Below are 25583 nucleotides of genomic sequence, written 5' to 3'. Positions count from 1 at the left end.
ACATGATTTGGTTGAACAAATGGCACAGCTTCAAAATCTCTAAATAAGCCCTCTCCCAGTCCAGGCACATTTGGGTAAAAGCCAAAAAGAATAAATGATTCCACGTAGTCGTGAAACCAACCAACTGGTCATTTACTTCCTTGCAGTTGCAGGAACCTAGAGTGTCCCAGCTTGGGTGGGCCAGTGAGAGTCAAGCCGCCATCCTACACCTGGAGCTGCAGGCCTAACCATACTTGGGCAAAACCCTGCGGCATCAACACAGACATTCCACCAAAAGAACAAGCTGTGTGGTAGCCAGAGTGCAGAATGATGATGATCCAGAGAATCAATGGTTCTCCTGGAGACCTCTCTACTTCTAAAGCCTGTCATTCTAAGACAAGCTTTGAAGACAAAGAAGGAATAATCTGCTAAAAGGCAAAAGTCACACTCACGCTTCCAGCTGAAACAGGACCAAATAAGCAAACATGAGCTATTGACCATGAAGGAAAGGCCCATATGTAAACAGTCTGGTGACACAGTGAGGGAAACTGGATCTGTAGAAAAGGAGTCAAGATCAGGCACAGATACTGTGAGAGCCGGTTAACCTCCCACACACCACACTCTAGCACCTGGTGCTTTGCCTTCAAGGTTCATCTCTGTCCCTAATGTAAGACAAGACTATAAACTGGAAGGGAAGGAAAACACCCTCTCACCCCGCCTCAGTGCTGAGTATGCAGTCATGGGCTTTGTCCTTGCCCCTACTCAACCACAGCCAGGAGGACCTACCTGCAGGATCTTTCCTTCAAACAACAAGACTCTCTTTCATTTTACTGCAGTTGCTATGTTCAATCTTTGAAATCCAATCTGAGATTGGCTTCCTGTCCAGGCAACTATTTCCAATAAAAAGAGCAGACAGCTCACAAAGCCCCAAAATTATATCCAGCCCTATTTCCCTATACTTGCTTATCTCCCAGCCTGAGTGGCCTATCTCTCCAATTTCTCACCGGTACCTTCTCAGTCGCTATTAATGTCTTTTCTCTCCAAATTCTCTCTCTGCATTATTGGAGGGAGGGCAGAAAGCTCTTCAGAAAGAGCGAAGGATAGACACTGAGCTGCCAGCACTTCCTTTCAAGGGGAAGAAACAAGGATAGGGTTGGCCTTGACATTAGCTTCGATCTGGAGTCCCAAGACTCAGCTGGAGGCTTGGAACACAACAGGCTGATGGTTTCTGGGGAGGGAGCACTAGGAAAACATGTCAAAAGGGCCTCCCTCTACATCCTCCCATTTCCTCCTGGAGTCCCTCCAACTCGGTTTCCGTTCTAACCAATTATCTGAAATGGCTTTCAGAAATGTCTCCCGTGAACATGCTCAGCCAAGTCCAACAGCTTCTGTACTAGTCAGGGCCTCTGAGGTCTACCGACCACAGTTAAGACAGCCAAACCCTTTTCCTTCCCACAAACATGGTCTGACTCCTGGGTTTCACCAAACACTGTCTTCTATTGGGCAATAAGGATCCTCCTGGTAGAACGGGGCTTCTGTGGATCATCTAGGAGTTCATGGCCACAGGGTCATGAGCTGGGCCTTGCTTCTTTCCAACTTCACACTCATTTCCTTCAGGGTTCATCCAGAGGGTCAGAACAAGACGATTCACAGGCCCTCTGGACTAATTCCATGGTTTCTCAACTGTGCTGGAAGGAGGCTTCACGAGCCCCCTCAGGCCACTGGGTAGGGACTCACCCACTCACTCCCCACCTGTCATGTCAACCAGAGCAACTGAGCCATCTTTCCAGCCCTTCTACACACTTGCCTCCTGCTGCTCATCTTCTTCTTCAGGACAGCCTCTGCCTCCAGCGTGCTGACTTCCAGCCCTTCATGGTCACCTAACAAACTGCATCACTTTAGAAGCTTCCAATGGCACCCATCCTCACTGCACAATTCAAAGTCCAGGTAATGAGCTTCAAGGCCTGGCTGAGTCCATTCGGCATCCCTCCTTGCTGCTCTGTCTCAGCTGCCTGAAGAAGCCCACCAGACAGCACTTACCGGGCTAGTAGCATGGCCAGTGTTCATCTCTGGTTCCTAATATCTACTATAAAGCCCGAGGTAGCACAAACATCCAATAATGTTGGTGAAGAAAGATCTGTCCCTTGAGAGTGTCTAAGGGCAACACTCTCTCTTCCTCCTTCGTATCCCCCATACCTGGAATAGATATTCTTCCCAATTCTTCATTTTCATTGCATGTATATCCTCATGCCCACCAGTCTGCTCACCCTAAAAGTTCTAGACCGTGCTGTTACCCTAATAAGTCTCAGATTACCAGGCGATGGTGGCACACATCTTTAATCCCAGCACTCAGGAGATAGAGACAGATAGATCTCAAGGCCAGCCTGGTCTACAGGGCAAGTTCCAGGATAGGCTCCAAAGTTATACAGAGAAACAAAAGCAAACAAACAAAAGTCTCAGATTCATTCCCGTCCATAACTGCCATGTCCTGACTTGAGCAAGAAAGAGCTCCTATATCTGATCCCAACAAGGGTCCCTCTACCCAAAAATTAGGCAGCACAGAAAGGAAAGAAATTTATCAGCAAAGTTTACTGGTCTAAAACTGTGTTCTTTAAGCACCTCCGACGCATGAGGACAGTGTCCAGCTCTACTGTTGTCTCTAAGACTATCACAAGATGTAGGATGAGAGGTGTGCCCAGAAGATGTAACAAAGCCAGACAGTTCTTCTATTTGACAATCTGGACAAAGTGCAATTAGGAAGAATTTAAAAAATGAAAAAATATACAAAAATTTCGATTAACTAATTGCATAATTTCTAAACTTATCCCAAATGTCCCATTGTGGAAAACGATGATCTATCTTAACATGCCACAGGACCTGGAAGAGCACGGTCGAGTGACTCTTGCAGTTCTGCCTTCTCACATGTGTTTCTGACACCCTAACTCTATGTGAGCATACTCTGACAAGGTGGTCCATTCCCAAGCTTTCAGGGCCCCTCCCTAGGGTAGGGATAGCACTACCCACACTGGAATAGGCCTTCCTACACCTATCAGAAATCAAGAAAATGCCCCCACAGACATGTTCATAAGCCAATCTGATGGAATCAATTCTTCAGTTGAGGGCCCCTCTGCCCAGGTGACTCTAGTTTGTGTTAAGTTGACAAAATAAGACACAAACAAACAAAACCACAAGCAAAACTGTTCATTTGAAATGTGTGAAACTAAAGGACTCTGGATTTTTACATTTTTGAGTATTTGCAAATAGGATAAATGAGGGATCTAAGGGCTACACGAAATTCACTGGTGTTGCATTGCACCTAACGTCCATATGCCTAAGGCCAACTGTAGATATTTTCAGCATGTTTACATTTAACTGCAACCCATCACATGAGGTCTTTCGTTATGTTAGTAGCCAAGGAGTTTTAGAGCATTTCAGCTAGGGCTTCAAGATCAGGGCTGTACAACTGTGTAAGACAATTTTCTTCATCAAAATTCATTTTTCTTAGCTCATCTTTGATATCTGATAGATAACTGTGTAACCTTTAGAACTTTCCAGAGAAAATTCTAGCAGATACACTGAAAAGTGTTGCTTATAATCTTGTCTATGAGAACTCCACACGATACCTTCTTCCACTGGATTAACAACAGCGATCTCAAGTTCAGAATTCTAACATTAATCAGATCAACTGCCTTTGCTTGTGAGGCCAGGCTACTCCAGTGTAGTCCTTATGAGGACTCGGGGGCCACAGAATGATTTGAAGGTTCTGTCAGACTTCCTAAAGAAGCAACTGCACCAAATATTTCATTTTAAGAGAGTTACAGGAATTGCCAGGTGGCAACACACACAGTCCCTCCCTTAGACCCTAACCTTGCCCTCTGCCAATTCCCAGCTCCTCTACCTTTAGCATTCCAGAGCCCCGAGCAACTTCGAAACCTCTTTGTATGTGCCACTTGGGGCACACAGAGATTCTTAACCATGCATTGTTAGCCAAGACGAGCCCTAAAAGTGAAAACTGGCCCATTTGTGTTTCCCAAATATGGTCGTGTCTACAGAACTCAAACAAAGCTGCCTAGCTGTGGCATCTAGTGAATTTGGAGCTCTTCCCTTAGACAATCTAGAGAATTCAAAACAGGGCAGATTCCCAAACTCATTAAATAAAAGCAAAGTGTCATTATAAAGATTTATAAATACAGAACCTTAAAATCAGGGCAACCCCGGGACTGAGCTACGCCACTCATTCTGAAGGGGTCACTGTACAGTGTGAACTCACTGAGAAATCACCATGGAGGCATCTTCTGTTCCCTGGAGGGTCAGAGCTGGGCCACACGCAGGTAAATGAGACTAAACAGTAAGTATTGTGTGAGGCAGAAAAACAAGCCTAGGAAAGTCTTTGAAGAGGGGCTGCTGCAGTTCATGAATGGCAGCAGGGTGGGTCTCCCACGCAGCAGAGCTGTCTGCTCTCACAGACAGTCCCACACAGCTCCAGCTCCCAAGCTAGGAAATCCCTGAGGCAACTTGTTCGCCACAGCCTACGTTACACAGACCTTTACAGTGTAGGCAACACCATGCTCAGGAATGAGAGAACACAGACTCCATTCACTAAAAAGACTTTGTGTCTTTTGCAAATACATAATAACCTAAATGCCTCAATTCATAATACTGGCTTATTCAAAAATTGCTTGTTTTCCTTAAATTTTCAAATTTCACTGCAAGTATATAGATTTACCCCAAAGTCAATACGAAACACTGAAAACATTATCTTTTCTGAGAAGACCTCCCTTCTAAATGTTTAATAACTGAAGTGGAACATATACACACAGGCCCAAAATCAACAGCCCTTGAATTCACACTACGAAACCAAAGATCGTTAGTGTCTAACTGTTTTAACCATGAAGCAGACCCCACTCCTATTGTGTACACTGGATAATATTACCTCCTTTTCTCTAATCCCTCCTCCCCTTTTAAAAAAAATCAGATATCAAATCTGTATCCAAGCATCTGATAATATAATGTCAATTTCTGAGGTATATTTTCTTTAAGAATAAAACCTCCAAAAGACTCAAGATAGTACCAAGCTGACAACAATCAACCAAAGTATTTATTTTAAATTTATGTCATCTATCAAACAAGATTAGCCAAAATAGTAGGGCATATAACATCATTATATGTATAATTAATATGCATAATTAATATGCATGTGTTTACATACAACAAAAACAACATTGAGGTTCCGGGCAGCGTAACTCTGGCTTATTTGGTATCTGGGACCCATTCTGACTTGAGCTTCAGCCAGTGCTTGGCAGCTGCTGGAAGCTGGCCAGAGCCAGAAGAAACAGATTTGGACCAAACTTAGCCAGGGTTGTTTAAATTAGGAAAGCCCTTAATTTGTCTGCTTCATTTTACTGATTTATAAAGAGATTAATAATACCTAATTTAATAAATTGTTCTCAAGGTTAAATTCAAAAATGCGTATTTACGTGTTAACTGTGGGGTAACAAGAGAAGTGTTCTAACAGAGGAGGTACTAGGCTGGCCCTTCCAATCCTCTGTTACTCTCTGGACAACAGCTGACGTGCATGTTAGTACTACTAATCACACCCAAAACCAGGTTTTACCAATTACAAGAATAATTGGCTCCCCCAGCTCTTACACTCTCAAACTGGGCAATGAAAGAACCTCATGTAACTGTCCTCTCGAAAGGACAGATCTCAAGAAACCAAACCAATGGCCGGGTGGTGGTAGTTCAGGCCTTGAATCCCAGCACTCGGGAGGCAGAGACAGGCAGATCTCTGTGAGTTCGAGCTAGCCTGGTCTACAAGAGCTAGTTTTCAGGACAGGCACCAAAGCTACAGAGAAACCCTGTCTCGAAAAATCAACCAACCAATCAAATACCCCACAGGCACCAAAGCTACAGAGAAATCCTGTCTCAAAAAAAAAAAAAAACCCACTATGGATAGATACATGCATGTAAAGTGCTGCGTGCTCACTATTGGACAAACAACGAACCATCTGCATTTCCCCAAAGCTGGTTGGGAACCGCCCACTTTACATATGTCATTTCTGATCTGAAAACACCTCCTTACAATGGAAAAAAACTGAGCCTCAGTAACAACTGCAAGACCTGTTGAAGAGTCAAACTGTTGGGGATAGAGAGATGGCTCAGCTGCTAAGAGCACTTGCAGAGGAACTGGGTGCAATCCCCAACACCCACATGGTGGCTCACAACCATCCACAATCGCAGTTCTAGGGGATCCAAAGCCCTCCTCTAACTTCTGTGGGCACCAAGCATGCACATCATACATATACATTCACACAAGGAAAATATTTATGTGCATAACCATTTAAAAATATAAAATAAGTAAATTTAAAGTTGTAAAACAGTGTCTACCTAAAGCAAGATGTCCCTCCTACACAAAGACTGCTCAGAGCACATACAGATGGCTTTCGCCAGGGGTTTTTTATCTAGCTGCAGCAGCGAATAGCCACTTTTGTCAACTAAGATTACACACAGGGCCTGGCCTCAGAGAGGAGATATTCTATATGTGAAGAAAGAAAAGACTACTAGCCTAGATATAACTCAGAGGCATCCATTCCCAGTACCCTCTTGCCCTGCGAGCGTGCGCGCGCGCGCGCGCACACACACACACACACACACACACACTCAGTCACAACTTGCTCTCTTCTCCCTCCCTTATAAGGTAACATGCTCTGCCTTTTCCTAATATGATTCTCTCTGTGAATTAACTCACATAACAAGTGAGGTGCCTGGTCCCCCTCACAGATGTTACTGGCAAGTGCTGCCTGATTTGCAGGTAAACTTGTCTCCTACGCCTTCTGGTCCTAACAAGCTGTTCTCATGGTTCCCACAGAGGCATCTAATTCAGCTCACAGAGCAGAACACAAGGAAGCAGCAGTACCGAATACACACAGGAATTATGTCAGGGAGACAGCACAAAATGGCCTTGAACACCAGGCAGTGACATTCTATTAGATCAGGTCACCAAATTCAAGATGAGTTCCATGAAAGGTCCCTAATCCAAGAGTCACCCCTGCTGAGAAGCAGCAGAATGCACTCTAGCCATGGGGACTGAGGGGACAGGAGGGCATGAGGCAGTCACAGGCGGTCACATCGATGTCTGGTGCTTTTTATGAGGTGCATATGAAAATTCCCAAGGGCACAAGCATCCTCTGCCTGGGAGGGAAGCTCCCTGCAATTTGGCTTTGAAAAGCTGCGTAGAAGCCTTGATTACAGCAACCACAAGTGACAATTTCTACATTTGTCTTCTTTTGCTTATTTGTAGCAAAAACTGCCATTCAGAAAGAATTTCATCATCTGGACATATTCCCTAAATCTCACTCTGCTATTGCTGCCCATCGGAAGGCTTCCGCCCCACAATTGCTTTGATGACTGACAAGAAAATCACCAAGAAATAAAAGATGTTGACAATCCTGTAGAACTCAAAAGAGCTAAGTAGAAAAACTGAAAACAGAGCAAACTCACCAAAACAGAACACAATGCTAACCAAGTTAGAGATGTTTGCGGGATCAATTTTAAGCTAATAAATGTTAAAGAGAATGGTACTTAACCCCAAATGACCAAGTCTTCACAACTCACACCTCACATAAGCATAAGAAATTGGACAAAGCTGGGTGTAGCGGCATGCATATGTAATCCCAGTATTGGGGGGAGTGGGTAGAAGAAGTAGGAAAATCAGAAGTACAAGGGCATTCCTAGCTGCATACCAAGTAGAAGGCCTGCCTGGGCCACATGTGACCCTATCAGTATACAAACATGAGGACTTGAGTTCAGATCCCCAGCACTCACATAAAAGCAGGTGTGCGGGCACATGCCTAGAACCTCGAGGTTATGGGGTAGACACGAGGAACCCTGAGGTTTGCCATCTAAAGTATGCAAATAATGAATGATATTTTTTCAAATAATAAGGTAAGCGAGAGATTCTTTCACAAAAATAAGGCAGAACTGGCCAGAGAAGCCTCAGTGACTAAGAACACTTGGTGCTCTTCCAGAGGATATGAGTTCACTTCCCAACACCATGTCAGGCAACTTACAACCTCACAACCTCTGTAACGCCAGCTCCAGAACTTTGAACACCTCTGATCTCCAAGGGCACGTGTGCTCATGTACACATACCCATAAGCAGAGAAACACATCTACATACAATTTAAAAATAGTAAAAAAAATCATAAAGAAATAATGTGGAGAGAGAATGAAGACACCAGATGTCAGCCTCTAGCTCACGTGCACACACACACACGCAAGCACATACACACACGCAGAAACTACACACTCAAAAGACACTGCAGGAGAAGAGCCCTCCCTTCTGCAATTAGCTTTAGAAGAGAGCAGAGGCAGGAGTGCGAGATCTTCACGAAGAGAACAGTAAACCCCACATCAACTCTAACCGGCAGAGAAGAGGCTTCACATTGGCTCTGCTACCACTGTAAACTCTGTCCCCACAAGCCAAACGAGTAAAACAGTAAGCAGTAAGGCCCAGATGGCAAGGATTGGGGTCCACTTGTCTGTGCCACACACTGCTAGGCACACAGGAAGCACTTCATAAATGACTGCATGTTGACATGATTGGTTTATTTTCTTCTTGTCTCCCTAGACCTCCAAAAGCAGAAGAGAGCTGGAGATGAGTGGAAATTCTGGTTAATGAAATGCTTCTTTAGTCACTGTTTAACCATAAGGCAACCCACTGGGTCCAGCGTGAAGACGGAAAAGTCACTGCCAGGAACGAAGGCTTTTTTGCCTTGGGCAGAGAATATTTAACTCAGGCGTTGTGGTAACTCCAGCCAGAACCCACATTTGTACAGGAGTTTGCAGGTTAAAGACAGCAAAGTCCTTGGTCTTCTGTGACAAAGGTTAATCACTGATTTCAATGGGGGCTGGGAGAAACATCCAGTCAACGTCATCTGTCTTTTAGGAAGAGATCTGAACATCTTAGAATTTTAGGTCCCCAAAAGTTGTCCTCTGATCTTCATATGTACAACAAAATGTGAGTACCTCTTCCAATTAACATACAATTAATTAATTAATCAATCAATCAACTGATTTTTTTTAACAAAGAATTTTGAGATTTAGGAATGTAATGAGCCATTAAGTTCTGAGCCATGTGCTGAGATTTAAAAAAAAAAAAAATGCACCGTTAGGGTCTGGGAAGATGGTTCAGTGTGTAAAGTGTTTGTCACTCAAAGCTAAGTGAATTTGGATGCCTAGAACCCACATAACGCCAGCTAGGATAGTACACATCTGTAATACCAGCACTCCTACAGGAAGACAGAGACAGGAGAATATAGAAATGAATAAGGAAGGACCTTAACTCAAAAGAGGTGGGAGCTGTTCTCCCATCTTCACATGTGCCATGACACGTGTTTCGCATACATATACATACTATACATACACGTTATCATACATACACCACTCCCCGAAAGAAAACGAAACATCCAAATATATACTCCCCTGAACTGTGAAAATCTCCCTCCCTGACAAGCACTTTCCATAGAGCAAGAGGGAGCCAAGTCAACAACATAGACTAGAGGTGATGCTATGTCTGGGGCCAGGCTGTACTTCCTAGACACTGGACTCCCTGAAGACAGGCGCCTGTGTCTGAGTGTATCACTGGCTGCTCTGAAATCACAAGATCACTAAAGTCGTTTCTGAATTGTTTCCTAAGTTTCACTGTGGCATTTCTTCTTCCCTAATAAAACTAAATAAACCCAAAATAAAATAAAATAAAATAAAATAAAAACCACCAACATATATCTGAACATAAAATCTTATACATAAGTACTAAAGGAATAAATTACCTTTTCCTGTTTGTAAAAAAGTAAACATTAACTAAGGCGAATCCGCAACCAAATGCCCTTTGGTGCTTCTGATTTTCAAATCATTCAAAGCACACTTTGCTGCCTATAATCCCAGCTCTACAGAGCTGGAGGCAGAAAGATGGGGGAGGGGGGGTCAACATCTTCTTCCGCTACACTGAAGCCAGCTTGGGCTATATGAAATCCTGGATAAAAATAAATCAAAATAAAAATCCCACTATATGTCAATGTTAAATTTAAAGAATTTATAGTACGTCTTGTTTATCTGGCACAAACCATAGAAAAATTTTAACAGTGTTTTTGTAAACTCTTAGCAATGTGAGAAAGGGTAAAGGGCCTATATGAGAGCCCTCATTCCCTCTGGAAGCGTGCAGTGAAATTCCTTCAGAAGAATGTAACCTTAGATCTCTGGTGCTGGTTCTCTTCTGCTCACAGGGAGCCGTGGGGTGTATAGGCTTTGGTGACTATATGACATTGCTTAAGGAAACCCAGTTCCAGAAGCCTGCAATTGGAGGCCTTCTTCCGTTGAATCAAAACAGTGCACAACCGAGTTCTTCTATAAATATGTAATAAACATTTATATAAATTCTACAAATATGTAATAAATATAAATATTTGGGGGAAACCTAAAACGTGCCTGAAGCCCTCACTAAAAGCAGAAATGAAAACCATCTGAACTCTCAAAGTGGTTCTGTAGCCCTTGAAGCTCCTATCTGCTAACACCACAGCTCTGCCGTCCAACTAGCAAACTGAAAAGTGGAGAATCAGACACAACGGGGTCCTGGGTAACTGGAAATTCAGAAGGACAATGCAGCTTCACCAACAGGCTTGCTCAACTGTCCCCAGCGGACAAGGAACTAAAAAATTCCAGGGACTGAAAAGGTGCATGTGTGTGATTTGAAATATATTCCTTCTTCACTGCCGGTTATCCCAAAACTAAAGAAGAAGAGAACAGGAAGGCTGAGGATTGTGCCCTAGAGCCCGATCACAAAGGAGGCCTCTGGGAAGGCCCTTTCCTGGAGCCACCCAGACACAGGCATTTCCTTACTTTACAGGAAAAACCGTCAGTCCTTCCAGCGAGGGAAACCCTTCCTTGGCCACTCAACTCAGCAAGCTCATTAAATCGAAGCCAGCTGCTAGGGAAGGCAAAGGGCATCCCAGCTGGGGCTCTGGAAATTCCTAGCTAAGAAAATAAATAGAGTGCCTGGATCATGGGAACCCAGATCTCAGGGCTGGAAGGCAACTGTCCGAAAGATAACGATGTCATCCCTGAGTGTGGCCCTTCCATCTAAGGAGCGGAAAAGCAGAAATGTCATCTGGCAAGACACAGGGGGTGTACTGGGGGTTCCTACTGCTCCCCTCCCCCCACTGTCATTAGAGAGGATTAAATAGATAAAGAGGAAGACAGAACCAGGACGGTGGGAGAGGGGCAAAAACAAATGAAACAACGAATAAGAAGCGGATCAATGTTTACTCTGGCTCAGATAATCCTTATGGGGGTAGTGGTGAAGACCAATTATTAAATTATTAAAGTTGGAGATTATCACTAACATGTATTTACTGCTTTTTACTGATATGTGTCTACACACTGATGAGTTATATAAAGATAATTTATCTCAACTGTAGCATATATTTTGGGTATACTTATAGAGATTTAAATACGTATCAAATTATTCACGAACTGATGTTCTAAGTTTCACCTACGCCTAATTTTATTTATTTTCTGTTAGTGAAATCTACACAAGTGACACTAGCAAGTTATAGGGCCGGGGGTGGAGTTTAACAGTAGAGTGCTTGCCTAGCATGCACAAGGTCCTGGCTCCATCCCAAAACAAACCAACAAACACCTCCCATTCAAGCTGGGCATGATGGCTCATTTATAATCTCAGTATTTGGGGCAAGAGACAGGAAGACAAGCCAGTCTGAGCTACATAATGAGATCCTGACTTTAATGGAGAAGTTCATGCACACACAGATATGTCATGTGAAATCCTTTTTTATTTTTTTGGTTTTTTGAGTCAAAGATAATCAGAGTGACTTTTTTTCATATATACATCCTGATGTTTTTGTTTCTTAAAGATAAATTATAACTATAATATCTTAGCCAGACATAGTGACACGGGCCTTTAATCCCAGCACTCAGGAGGCAAAGGTAGGCTGAGCTCTGTGAGTTTGAGGCCAGCCTGGTATATAGAGTGAATTCCAAGACAACCAGAGCTTTGTAGAGAGACCCTTTCTCAAGAAAACCAATAAAAAAAATTTAAAAAAAAAAACAAATAAGTAGCAAAAAAAAAAAAAACCCAGTAATATCTTAACACAGAATATGACCAGACTCAAACTTTCCTCTTTGGTTTTGAATTCAGCACAAAAGTCATGCCAAAGGGATGCTTTATGTTGAGTATAGGGTTGGAAGACACTCATAAAGTCATCCCTTCCCCCAGAAATGGCAGCGGCTTAACTTTATGCCCATATAAATTAAATTGCATTGTCACTGAGTTCAGCAGTGGTAATGCGCCTTGCCAAAACACAGGTCTTCATCTCTCCTCTCTAAAGTCAGCAATCCCCTGTTTTATAAATTCACAGATAGCTTAATAGTAAATGATTTCTCAAATACAAGGTTTCTTATAGACAGTAAAATGTATTTTAAATTGCTACTTGATAAATTACAGAATTCAGAAAAACCACAGTGATTTTTAGAAGTACTCTAATTGTGTCCTTCCATTAAATGTTTAATTTATTCTTTTAAAAAATCAACTTAATTGCTCAAATTGAGGACAAAGTATACATATAATGCCTTGAAGTTTCAAATCTCATTCATATATTAGTAAAATTATGGGCTCAAAATCAGTCAGCTTTGCTCTCAATTTTTAGGCATAAATTTGAACTCTCTAGATTTAAGAAACATTTCCAACTAGAAAACAACTCAATCTGAATTTATTTTGCTGATGTGTCTGTCGGGAAACTGCTCACACTGCAGGCTTGGGAAGCTACTCTGAAACACTTGTAGGGTCTACTCCTAGACAGCCGGCTGCAAAGCCCTGCAAGGCCCTGCAGTCTCCATTCCTGGAAGACACACTTTTAAAAACACTGATCAATACAATCAAGTATATACAACACACCTTCAATGTCCATGCCCAAACCTGAGCCATCACACAGCTGGGGATGCCTAGGAATTGGTCCCATCGATTTAAATAGTATTTATAAACTGCACTGACTGTGCCGGGCTTTCATTTAAGCAAGGAAACAGTTCTTCCCTTCTTCTCCTGCGAAATGTTCACAACGAATAAAACAGTGTGTGAGTTCAGCTTCACTTACAGGGCCTGCCAGTCACGACTGCCATCCCATCTGCATGCAGCCTGGCACTGGCTGCAAATGAGAAATTAGTAAAAGCACACGCATTTTTTATCTCGACATGTCTCAGCTAGATGTTGGGGAAAGCAAAGAATTCAAATGGGACCTTATTGTGAGGCCATTTCACATCATAATCCATAACGGCCGAAACCATTAAAGTGTTGATACAATATAAAAAGCAGTGTTTTTTAGTTGGGCAGTAGTGGTGCAAGTGTTTAATCCCAGCACTCGGGAGGCAGAGAGAGACAGATCTCTAGGAAGCCAGCCTGGTCTATAGAGTGAGTTCCAGGACACAGAGAAACCCTGTGTCAAAAAACCAATAAATAGATAGATAGATAGATAGATAGATAGATAGATAGATAGATAGATAGATAGATAGATAGATAGATAAATGGGCAAATGTCTTGCTTATTTCTAACTCTCAATTTACATCCTGCCATATAATCCTGTAATAATGTGAGGGCTAAATTCATACGGCAGCAAATCCTCTCCTCAATCAATCCTTCAGACCTTCATCAGTGCATTTTGATCACACTCACCCCGCCTCCCCTAACTCCTCACAGATCCACCCTACTTTCCTACTCACCCAACTTTATGTCCTCATTTTTTTTTTCTAAACCACAGATTCCAATTTGTGCTGCCCAGATACTCTTGAATGTGTGGCCACCCACTGTAGCATGTAAACCTACCAGGGGCCACTCACACTCTCAAAACCTGCTTTCCTTCCCCACCAGCCACCAAGTACCAACGACTAGGGGTAGGATTATGTGCCTACCTTCCTTGTTCATTGCATCAACTCTTAAAATTCCCAACTTCTCCAATTTTCACTAAATACAGTCCCATTACTCAAAAACAATAGTTTCTTTAGGCAAAGACGATTAAAACATAAAACCATCTCATGTGATTTTCGCTATAATTTGTTATATTATCTGGTTATGATAATAATGTATATGTAGTATTTTCTCCCTTGCTATGAAAGCCTTCCTTGGACTCCAAGGCTGAAACCTGCACCGCATTTCAGGTCCTTCCACGTCCCGCTTGTTTTTAAATTCATGTTTTAATGGTGACTTGGAGAATGTTCTAGACAAACCACTCAACACATTTACACAGCTCCTAAGAGTCCCAGAGTGGCACGGCACCCTGTGCTCTGGGGATCACCTGCTGCCCTTGACAGGCCTGCCAGCTAAGGCTCAGCGGTCACGTAATGGCAAGCTGCCGCTTTTTATTTTTAAAGCCATGTGATACCCTCGGAGAGTGACAGTAAACAGAAGCTTCCAATGTGGCCTGAGTAGCTCTGAGTGGCCCCTGTCATCCTGGAAAGGAAATGAGAACCAGTGGAGACCTCTTCACACCTCTGAGTCGCCTCTGAGGCCCTTTGCAGCACAGATTCTAACCCTGGAAATCTGGGCTCTCTAAATGAAGGTATCAGTTGAAAGCAAACATTTAAAAACAAATAAATAAACAGGCCAGATGCGGTGGCACATACCTTTACTCCCGGCACTCAGGATCTCTGCGTTTTAGGCCAGCCTGGTCTACAAAGTGAGTTCTAGGACAGTCAAGGCTACACAGAATAACCCTGTTTCAAAAAAAAATAAAAATAAAAGAAAGAAAGAAAAGAAAAAGAAAGAAGCTGGGGGTAAAAGAAAATCAAGGTTCTAGGAAAACAAAATGTTTTAAAAATCTGTTCGGTTATACCACGGGCATCACCTTCCAATCTCAAGTACCCTGTGAATTCAGCAGCTTCCTCCTTTGACTTGACTCTGTCAACTCTTGTGGCAGAGATGTTCCCAGTTCCAGTATGCACGGGGCTCTTTTAGCTTTGGCAGAGGTGCTAGTTGGGCTGGCAGTGGGGTTTGGCCCATCTTGGGCCAAAGTCTTAAGAGAGTCTTAATTTTCTTAAGGTACTAGCAGGACATGAGGGTTAATCAAGATGGAAGACCCCTAAGTGGATCGGCCCAGAATGGTGCCCCATAAGAAACGTCCCCATTTTAGGAAACATGGCCTTTAATAATTTGGCTCTTCCCTTTAAAAATACAAGGCTGCTGCTTGTCATGTTGTCTTCTTCCCTTAGAGGCACACACAGTGGTTCAGAATATAGGCAGAATAGAGGTGTATGCCTTTAATCCCAACACCCAGCAGACAAAGGGAGAGCAAGTTCCAGGACAGCCAGGGCTACACAGAGAAATCTTGTCTCGCCAAAAAAGAAAAGAAAAGAAGAAGAACATAGGCTATAGGCTATGCTGGTTGTCATGACATCATGATGTGTCTTAAGAGGGAGAAGCAGGCGGATGGATCTCTGTGAGTTTGAAGCCAGCCTGATCTACACAGTGAGCGCCGGGCCAGGCTACATAGTGAGACCCTGTCTCAACACTCACTCACCTACTCACCCCCCCCCAAAAAATAGAGGCTATGGCTTTATCAGGCAGTGAGGTAGCAACTGAAAGTAATAGAATTGATGTTATAAAGGATTTATTAATAGGTTTGCTTAGGAGACATTAAACCACACAAAGTAGAACTTAGTTAGCTGCCTCCAAAGCACTGCAAAGATTAGTGTGCTAACCAGGCCTGACAGAGATAAGCAAAACTTGGATGTAAACGCTTGTTGAACAGGATTGGCCATTAGACCCATCTCCAAAGAGCATGGCTCTTAACAGGCAACTCAGGGGACAGAACAGGGTTACAACCAATGATAAGGCCTGACCTGCCAAACAGCACCTGGTTCTCTTCTTGAGAAAAGCATAATTCTGCCAGATGGGTAAGACGATCCCAGGTAACAACTACTCAAACAGAACAACACTGTTGTACTTAAGACATAACCCTGGCAATATTTATGCTATGTAAACATCCCATCTGCCCAAGTGGCCAGATTTGCAGTTTCAAGTCTCTGTTCAAATTGTTCAAACTGGAACCTGGAGGAGACTTAAGGGTGACAACGTATGTAAAATGCACGAGCCTAAGGTACATTAGTGAAATATATTCAAGATGGCTCCTCTTTGAGCATTAGCGTGAGCTGGACAAGCACACTGAAGACCTTTTGGGAAGACATATTACTTTCATGGCAAAGCATTTGTCACACACTTTTGACCTGAGTTCGATTCCCGGATCCTACTGTAAAAGCCTATCACTAACAGCTGTCCTCGTTAGAACACATTAGAAATGGCTCCTCTCGGCATTTTCACTACATTAATGAAAAAGCAATCTGAGTAAGAAAGGGGGAACTGCCCACAAAGTCATTAAGTGTAGGATCCAACCAGGACTGAAGCAAAGACTCTTCACCTGTCTCGAGCTCTCGCCATCAGGACACGGTCAGATGCAGAGAAAGAGCTTTTCCAAAAGCCTTACCTCTGTGTTTACAGAACAGGTGATAAGGAGAATGCTTTGCTTAAAAAGAATCAAAATTCTTTATTCACTGCAAATATTCTTTCTGAATTTTAACACGGGCCCTTGGGTATGCTAAAGGGGTAATAAAATATAAAGCTGTTTTGATTTTACACAAAAAGGGAAGTGATTCCAAAAAATACTCTGTGTAAATTTCTTCTACATACAAACACCTACTGTCCACAAAGAACTAACAGACTATTCTGGATAAGAAAAAGACCCTCTTGTTAACTGGGAAATCCAACTTTTAAAGAAAGATAGCTCTAGTGAAGTACGATAGCATCACTGTGGACATTAATGACTGCTACCCATGCTGCCTCATAGATCCCAGATGTGTTAGCACTGTCTTGAGTTCAGTTTCCATCTTCTAGTAACAGTAATTAATTTCCCTCTAAATTCTAATTTTTAAGAACTGGTATCTGAATGAATCAAGCCAATAAGCCTTACATACATAGATAGAGACAAGTCTGAGCCAACTGACAAGCCACAAAAGGCAGTCCCAGTGGCTTATCTGCAGAAACCTATGAACACAAAATAGATTGTGTATACAGCCACACATGAGACACACTAGATCTCCCCACTATACAGCCAATTCCCAGCATGACAATGTAAATTCAGCTATCAATAGATTAGCCTTATCCATGAGAAATAATTGCAAGAAAGCACATACCACAGATTTCTCTTTTAAAAACAAACAAACCAATATAAAACAAACCGTCTTTCTAGGTGTAATCTGAGGTCAGAAAACACTGAACTCAAACTCCTTCACTTTCTATATTTAGTAGTTCAATCTTTTCACAGCCAGGAAGTCAAATGTTAAAATGCCACACTCTTCAGAGAGACACAGCTCACGATAAAGGAACTTAGGAGCTCCATTTTTCTCCTCCTCCTCCTCCTTTCTAATAGCTTTTAGGCAGGGTCTCTCTAAGTAGCTCTGGAACTCACTCTATAGGTCAGGATAGCCATGAATTCAGAGACTCACCGAGATTCACCTCTGCCTCCCCAGCGCTGGCATGAAAGACGTGCGCCACCATGCCAAGCCAAGACCTCAATTTTCAAAGAAAGATGCATGCATGGTCTCTGGAAAATCGTCTGTTTTATAAGGATGCTCCTCGATGTGTTCCACAGTGGAAAGGAAGAAAAAGGATGTGCTTTATGGACAGTCCGGGGTTCAGGAGGGAAGCTGCAGTGCACAGTTTAGCTGCGCCCGAGCCTCCTGCAAGGGTGCTTCATGACAAGAGTGGCTAAAAACGGCACGAGAAGAGAATGCTTACTGTGACCGGCCCCCTTCAATCACAGACCCTTTGGGATTCTTAATACGGCATAGTAAGATTTTACTAAAATATTGACCAGATTTCTGAAATTCAGATCCATGATTTCAATCATTTTATATGATGCTTAGTGTATGTAAAAAAAAAAAAATGCCAAGAGCAGGAAGAATAATCTTTCCAAGGAAAGAGCACAATTGGTTACCCCATGCCAAGTGGTTAGCCCCGAAAACATACATATATATTTAGAAATACATACATACAAGTATGTAACAACAGCTTATGAAAAAGGAGGCCATGAATTTGAAAGAGAGCAAGGAGGAGCATACAGAGAGAGGAGAAGGAAGGGGGAAATGTTATAATTTGTTACAATAAACCGCAGTAGTTTCTGATGTTACTCAACTCCCACCAGAGGGCTGAAGCTTTGGTGCCTAAACAGTTAACTCATTTAGTGATGTTCATGCCTTAGAAATAGGTAAGGTGAGTTCTTGTTCGTTTGAGAAGCTAGGAAAGATTGCACTAATTAGATTTGTCTCTCTGGAAATATTGCCAGCTTGTTCTTTTTGCTCTCGGCTTTTAAGTTGTGGGATTATTTTATATTTTAATTATTTTATTGTTAAATTGTATGTCTATGAGTTTTTTGGGGTGCATGTATGCCTATGCATCACGTATATGCCACAGAAACCACAAGTGGGTGTTGGATTCCCTGAAATCGGAGTTACACACGGTTGAGAATTGCCATGTAGGTGCTAGTTATAGAACCTGGGTCTTTTGCAGGAGCAGTTAGTGCTCTTAATGGCTGAGCCATCTCTCCAGCCCCTCCTTTAATTTTTTAAATATAATTTTGTTTCTTTCAATGAATTTAAAATAAACTTTTAAAAAGCCCTTTGGAACAATGACTATTTTGCTTTGTTCTGTTTCTTTAAAAAGAGATTTAAGATGAAAGAATTCCACTGACCAGAATTCTTGATTTCTAAAAATTCCTATTAGATGTATTCTCTGATTTATGAGATGTCTTGATCAGGTTGGTGGGGGACAGGGGCTGTTTGACATTTAAGACCATTTAAAAATATGCCTGTCTTTCAAAAGAGCTGAATGTGTGGCAAGTTCTGGCCTTGATGGCACCCATGGAGAACTGGAGTCTTCAGCACTTTGGGGCGAGGAACGGGCCCAGCTTCAAAGCAGCAAGGCTAGGCTGGCTCCCCATGCACCCTGGAATGGTACAGGGCAAAGACCGGCTCTGCTCCGATGTGGGGCCTCAGACCTGTCTGCCCTTCAAAGTTTCCTGCTGCCTGAGAAAACATGTGAAATATTTCCATGAAGGTCCCGCTGTGTAGAAGCAACAGGAAATAAAGGTTTACTCCAGGGATTCCCTGCGGATGGCGAGGTAGGGGTCCATCTGACAATCACAGTCTTCCAAACAACTTGTTATTTCTCCCAGATGTTTTCAAAGCAGGTCTTGTGCGCCGCAACTGAGGGATATTTTATCTTCTTGTTTTTTAGTTTTGGTATGGACGGTATTTCACTGTGAGCAGTACTGTAATTGAGTGCTAAAGACCACCCCAAATTCAGACTGATGTGGGAACCCCACAGAAGAGCCATTGAAATTGTCTTAGTGGTTAAGTGAAATGAAGTATTCATATACTCTGGAACTTCCTGGAGGAAGTAAAACACAAAACAAAAAACAGTTCTTTTGGAAAGAAAGAAAGAGAGAAAGAGAGAAAGAGAGAACGAGAGAAAGAAAGAAAGAAAGAAAGAAAGAAAGAAAGAAAGAAAGAAAGAAAGAAAGAAAGAAAGAAAGAACCTCTGTGGCCAAATGATGGCTAAGGGGAAGGGTGCTTGCTGCCAGGCCTGATTGTTGTAGTTTGATCTCCAGAACCCATGTGGTGGAAGGAGAGAACTGACTCCCACAAGTTGCCCTCCAACCACCACATGAAAACATACACGCACACAATAAATAAATTAACATAAAAAGTAAATTTTATTTTTTAAAAAAATTTAATCTTTATTCAACTTCTAGCAAAGACCTGCTTGGACTAAAGAAACCAGTTCAAAAATACATCCCATAAACCCCCTCTACCAACTGTTTGCTTGCCTCTTTCTCCAGTCGGCTAAGGCACCAGATGAACAGTACAGCCCTTTCATTCTCCTCCAGCTGCCACGCCCTCCCGGGATGGGCCCCAGGTCTTAACCATCTTCCCTCTCCTCCTCCTAGCCCCTGCAAGCTAAGTGTCTTGCTCACACCCTTTAACTGTTTCTGTCTGCTCCAAAGAGTTCTACGAAGGGTGACAGATGTCACAGCCCCAGCCCACCTGGCCATGCCACTGTATGTTTATAACTCTCTCCCACATGTAACCTGTGTGCTTTCATTGCTCATGTACACACCTGTCTAAGGTACCACTGCTCTCATCTACTGATGCCCCCTTATCAGGCATCCAGCTCAGAACACGAGCACCTGAAAGTCTCAGCACACACAGAAGACAGAGGAAGAAGGATGTACTGGCCACATGCATCCCAGCTATGACTGCAGTCCAATAAGCCCATTTTGCAATGCCAAAAGGTTGGGTACCTCGGGAGAGAGAGTCCAGGGCTACTTGCAGACCCAGCAGGGCAGAGTGCAAACCTCAGTCTCCCACTTCAGGTTTCCTTTCCTCATCTGCAAAGTGTGACGTCATCACACCTACCCTGGGTGGTGTTATGATTGAGCGTGGTACAGAGAAAGCCTTGGGTACAGAGAGAAATCAAGTCCTGCGTCACCATTACCACTACTGCCTTTCCCCCAACTCCTGCCTACACCCTTTAAAAATAGCTCCCTTATTAAAATCTCCTTAAATTACCTGACTTGAATATACCATATGTTTCCTGCCAGGCCTCAGATAAGCTCAGTTAAGTAACATTTTCCTTTCCTCATTTTCCCCACCTCCTCCAAATGTACCGTTTTCTTCCTTTAATAAAATAATAATTTTGCTTCTTTGTGAAAAAATAAAACCATGGGGCTGGAGAGATGGCTCATCACGGGGCTGGAGAGATGGTTCGTCATGGGGCTGGAGAGATGGCTTCATCATGGGGCTGGAGAGATGGCTTCATCATGGGGCTGGAGAGATGGCTTGTCGTGGGGCTGGAGAGCACCAGTTGCTGTTGTTGAGGACCAGGAGCTTGTGTCTCAGTATCCACATGATCACTCACCACAGATCTGGCAGCCAGGTTCTCCCAGCATCCCTCAGTCCCTACCTGGCATACTCCACCCACTACCCTAAACTTCTCCAATCCAGGGACTGGACCACCCTTGCCTATATAATCCAGCTACTTTGCTTACCAGTCCTTTCGTCTTTGATTTACCTTCCTGGTCTCATGGTCTCCTGATCCCCTGATGCTCCCCTTTCTCCTGCCCCCTCTCCTCACATGGTCCAGCTCTGGGTCAGTCTGAACTCTCCTCTGGTTATGCTCTCCCTCAGATCTACAATAAACCTTCTCCTCCACCACACTTAGGAGCAGTCTTATCCTCCTTTTTTCTCTTTTCATTCACGTACCATCTCAACGTCAACTTCTCTGTAAGTCACACTCATTCAAATTATAAATGCTAACATTGTGTCTGACTTAATCTGTACTGGAAATCTCATCCTCAATAATTTATAAGGTCATAAAACCTCAAGGTTCAAAACTTTTTTTTTTTTTTTCCTGAAACAGGGCTTCTCTGTATAACAGCCCTGGCTGTTCTGGAACTCACTTTGTATACCAGGTTGGCCTCAAACTCACAGATGTCTGCCTGTTTTCGTAAAAGCATTCTTAAGTCATCCTTTGCTAAGCGAACATTTCCCAAAGTATGTCCTACAAAGTACTGCTCCCAGAGAAGTCCGAGGGAGCACAGCACAGGAACCGTGGCAAGGTTGCGCCATCCCACCTAAGAAATCTTCAAAGACCATCAGTGACACATCTAGATGTCTGAAAAACCCTGCCATCAAGAATCCTGTCTAAGGTGGGCTCAATGGCACCTATCTACATCCTCCTTCCTAGAGAGGTCGAGGGCAGGAGCAGCACTTGAGCCCAGGACTTCAAAACTAGCTTGAACAACATAAGGGGACCAAGCTTCACTCTTAATCTTCAAAACTGTTTAAATTAACTAAAGGAGCACTCCATTTATTTTCCCCAGAATTCCACATGCATCCCTAAAAATAGGGCATCCATTAGCACCCTATACAACAAAGTACTGCAAGGAGAGAGAAGAAAAACAACAAATAACAACAACAACAACAAAAAAATGTTTCTTAAGTTCAGTCAGATAGTAATGGGGGCGCTGGCTGTACCACCAGATCTCTGGGGCCCTGCCCCTGTTCTTCCCTAAGTAGAGGCTCTCAAACTTTGACCTACAATAAAACCATCCAAACTTGTTGCACAGCAGGCAATGGAAAGCACAGCACACTCTCTAATGTAGTGGCTATGGTGTGCACTTCTAGCTAGTGCATTGCTGCTGATGCAACATCCTTCTGCAGCAGTGAGGCAAGATGGATAGCAACTGCCCTAAGAGAATTAGTGAGATATAAATGTAAAAATGTGAAAAATGACAAAGGCTTCAGCAACTCACAGTTCTACTGAAAACATCCTATCTAATTACCAAATGAGTAGTCCTAGTCCGAGTCAAAGCACTCCAACAGCTGGACAGTGGGAGTTTTAAGGTAAGTTAGATCTTAAAGGACAGAGAGACCCAGGCAAGACAGAGAAGCCTCCAAGTAATAAAAATATTTCTAAGATGTCAAAGACTTCAGAGCAGGAAGGGTCTGGCCTGCTTGTCTTTGGAAAACTCCCTGGTTCTTACATTTGCATAAGGGTGTGACCACTATTTCAAAAATTCACATCAAAGCACTTGTTACATAGAGTAGCTGCTGTCCAAATAAGTGATGCTGGGGTCCTGGCAAAGGCCTTTCTGCTCCTTTTCCATCTGTGCCTTCCCTTTCTCTACTCACCCCTTTGGCCTAAGATCCCAGCTCTGAACCAAGCTATGCTGACCACAAGATCTCAAAGACAAACAACGTGTGCTTTTCAGGAGAAAAGCAAAGCAAGATCAGAAAGTCAGAGTCCTAATGGAGCTCTGATGAAATTAAGTTACTTCCTTGGTACAGCTCTCTTCCAACAGCACAAATACTGGCAAAGGGGTTTCCATGGATGTGCCATAGGCAAATTCCTCAGAGGCACAGCCAGGGTTGAAAGCTCTATCTAAAGAATTCCGTAGGCTACACAAGGCACCAGGCCCCACTCCACTGCTACAGTGCTGCTGCTAGCCACGGCTGTCAAAGAACGAATGCTGGCTTGCACAGCGTAGAAGATGCTACACCTCCCGCTCCTCACTCACAGGCACTCACTAAACTTTGGTGGATTCACTAGTCGAGCGCAACTGGTACAATGCAAGTGAAACTGTTGCAGCTATTGTCACCACCCTCCCAGATTAAGGCAATGAGGCAGGAGGAGCACGGAGCTGAACACAGCGTAAGAGGCTACGGTTGAGGAGGTTACTCCAGGCCACTGAGGCAGGGATATGAAGAAGAGGAGATGGAAGGGAAGAAGAGATGGCCCATGAGCACCTGCTGCTCCGTGCCACACACTGTCGGGTCCTCTATCTGTTTTCTCTTGCCACTGCCATCCCATCTGTAAAGGGAGAACTAAACACCTGAAGCTTAAGTGAGTCTCCTAGGTCAAATACCTAACAAACCTCAGCAAGGGGATTTTTGAATCCAAAAAGGGATGACCTTTGTTGTTGTAAGACAAAGGACTCTTGAATTCCCACTGCTAAAGACAACTAAATCAGAGTAAGAGCACTTTCTAGACATTTCTAAAGATTCGATTGATTTTATAACCTAAAACATGCTGAAATCATTCAATAAATGCTTACTCATGTATGCACACATGACCTATACAGTTACCTGAATATAAACGTCTGATTATTTATTCTAAGGCTGTGATTTAGTCATATGTGGGGAAATCATTTATTAGAGATGCATTTGAGGAGCGTGAATCCACAGTATGATGACTTGAAACACCATCTTCACCCTTTTCTTCTAGGACGTTATACAAAAGCAACAGGAAATGGGAAAGGGTAAACATGGGATCTGAGTTAATCTAAGACACATATAATCCACACACCCAATACTGTGTTACAGCTTCTAAAAGTCACTGAGGTCGCTTCAGAAACATACAGATGTTAAGTCCATCTTAGGATACTTGTGTTCCTACATCTGTCAATATGCCAAGCACTGGTCTATCAGCTTTATATAGACTAGCAGGATTTGGGTTTTTGTAATAGAATATCTTTTATTTATTCTTTGACAATTTCATACATGTAAACAATGCATCTTCATCATATACATCCTAACTCCTCCCTCTTACTTCTTCCAAGCACACCAAATACATTCCCCTCCATGCTTCATGCCCTCTGCTTTTTTTCTTTGGCGTCTTTGTTTAGTTGGTTTGAGTTTTTTTGTTGTTGCTGTTGTTGCTGCTACTGTTGTTGTTATTGTTATTGTTGCTTTTTGAGGTTTTGTTTTGTTTTATGCACAAGTACAATTAATGTGGCCTACTTGAATGGCTGGTGTTGTTGGCTTGATCTTAACGAGGTAACCACAGATATTTATGAGCACAATGGGTAAGACACACCAAGAGAACACATTTCCCAACACTGGCCCCAGCCTCTGCTTGGCTCACATTCTTTCTATCTCCTCTTTATCAATGTTCTCTGAGCCTTGGAGGGGCAAGGTTAATATAGATGTACCATTTAGGGCTGAGCACTCGATAGAGACTAGTGTTTTTAATCTTCACATCCTGACACTAAGATAAATATCCGGTTGTCAGTGGGAAACTGAGGCACTAAAAGGTTAACTGGCTAAAACCACATAGTGCAACAGTAACGGGAGAAAGTAGTTTCAACTCTTGCCCCTGAGTTCTAGAGTTCTGCTTATAACACCAAAGCAGAACATTCTTTAGTGGATGGACACCAACAGTCACACTATGCCATGTATGGCTTCATAGGTAAAAAACTGATCAACAATTGCTTGTATATTATCACACACCCCACATCTACTTTTTTAAAAAACAGCTAGTTTCCAGAGACTATGCAACTCAACTTGTCAAATAGAAGGATCTCCAAGATCATGGATCAAAAGACCACCACGGTTAAAAATACAGTAGAGGGTATGAAGGCATCTGTGCAGGGAAAGACACAAGTGCTTCTGAACATGGAAGACATCTCCAGAAGAGGATGCAAGAAAGTGGTGCCCCAGACTGCCTCTGAGGAGAGCTGTCCAAATACAGGAAGGAAAGAGACCTGCTTTCTACCGCAGATAGTTTTTAATTTTTAAATTCTGTACATGATCACATGGCATCTATTTACTTAAAGAAAACTAAATCCAAAGTGAATTAATTTACAGCGAGGTGGATAAAGTCAAGTCAAAGTAATGAGAGGAACGTACAACAAAATCCTTTGGAGAAGTTGGGTCAGCAGTTAAAATACTTGCTGCTCTTGCGGATGCCCCAAGCTCAGTGGTTCACAACTGCCTATAACTCCAGTTCCAAAGGACTGAATGATATCGTCAGACCTCTGGGGGCACCTGCACACATATAGTGCACATACATACATTCAAGCCCACACACATGCACAAAAATAATAATAAATCCCATTTTAAAACCATGCTCTAAATCGTCCTTTAAACTTTGCATCAAAAAGAAAACAATTTCCTGCAATTTCATAGAGTCTGAATTTTGAGCTGAAAAA

The 25583-nt window shown here is 42.9% G+C and overlaps 1 protein-coding gene across 50 annotated transcripts in view; it reads right to left on the bottom strand.

Annotated features, from left to right (window-relative positions):
* Window positions 1–25583, bottom strand: part of Sorbs1 (sorbin and SH3 domain containing 1) — a 223454-nt gene that overhangs the window by 118597 nt on the left and 79274 nt on the right. For 5 of the 50 annotated variants that reach the window (XM_085693866.2, XM_085693879.2, XM_085693867.2 and 2 more), the window contains exon 3: window positions 14665–14754. The exons of the other annotated variants lie outside the window; for them this stretch is intronic. The gene's annotated coding sequence lies outside the window, so the exon portion shown is untranslated. The remainder of the gene's footprint in view (window positions 1–14664; window positions 14755–25583) is intronic. 50 annotated transcript variants of the gene reach the window in all.

This window comes from Myodes glareolus, chromosome 7 (assembly GCF_982192425.1).
Source record: "Myodes glareolus chromosome 7, mMyoGla1.1, whole genome shotgun sequence".
NCBI classification, from domain to species: Eukaryota; Metazoa; Chordata; class Mammalia; order Rodentia; family Cricetidae; genus Myodes; species Myodes glareolus.
This window is presented reverse-complemented; position numbering and strand designations above follow the sequence as displayed.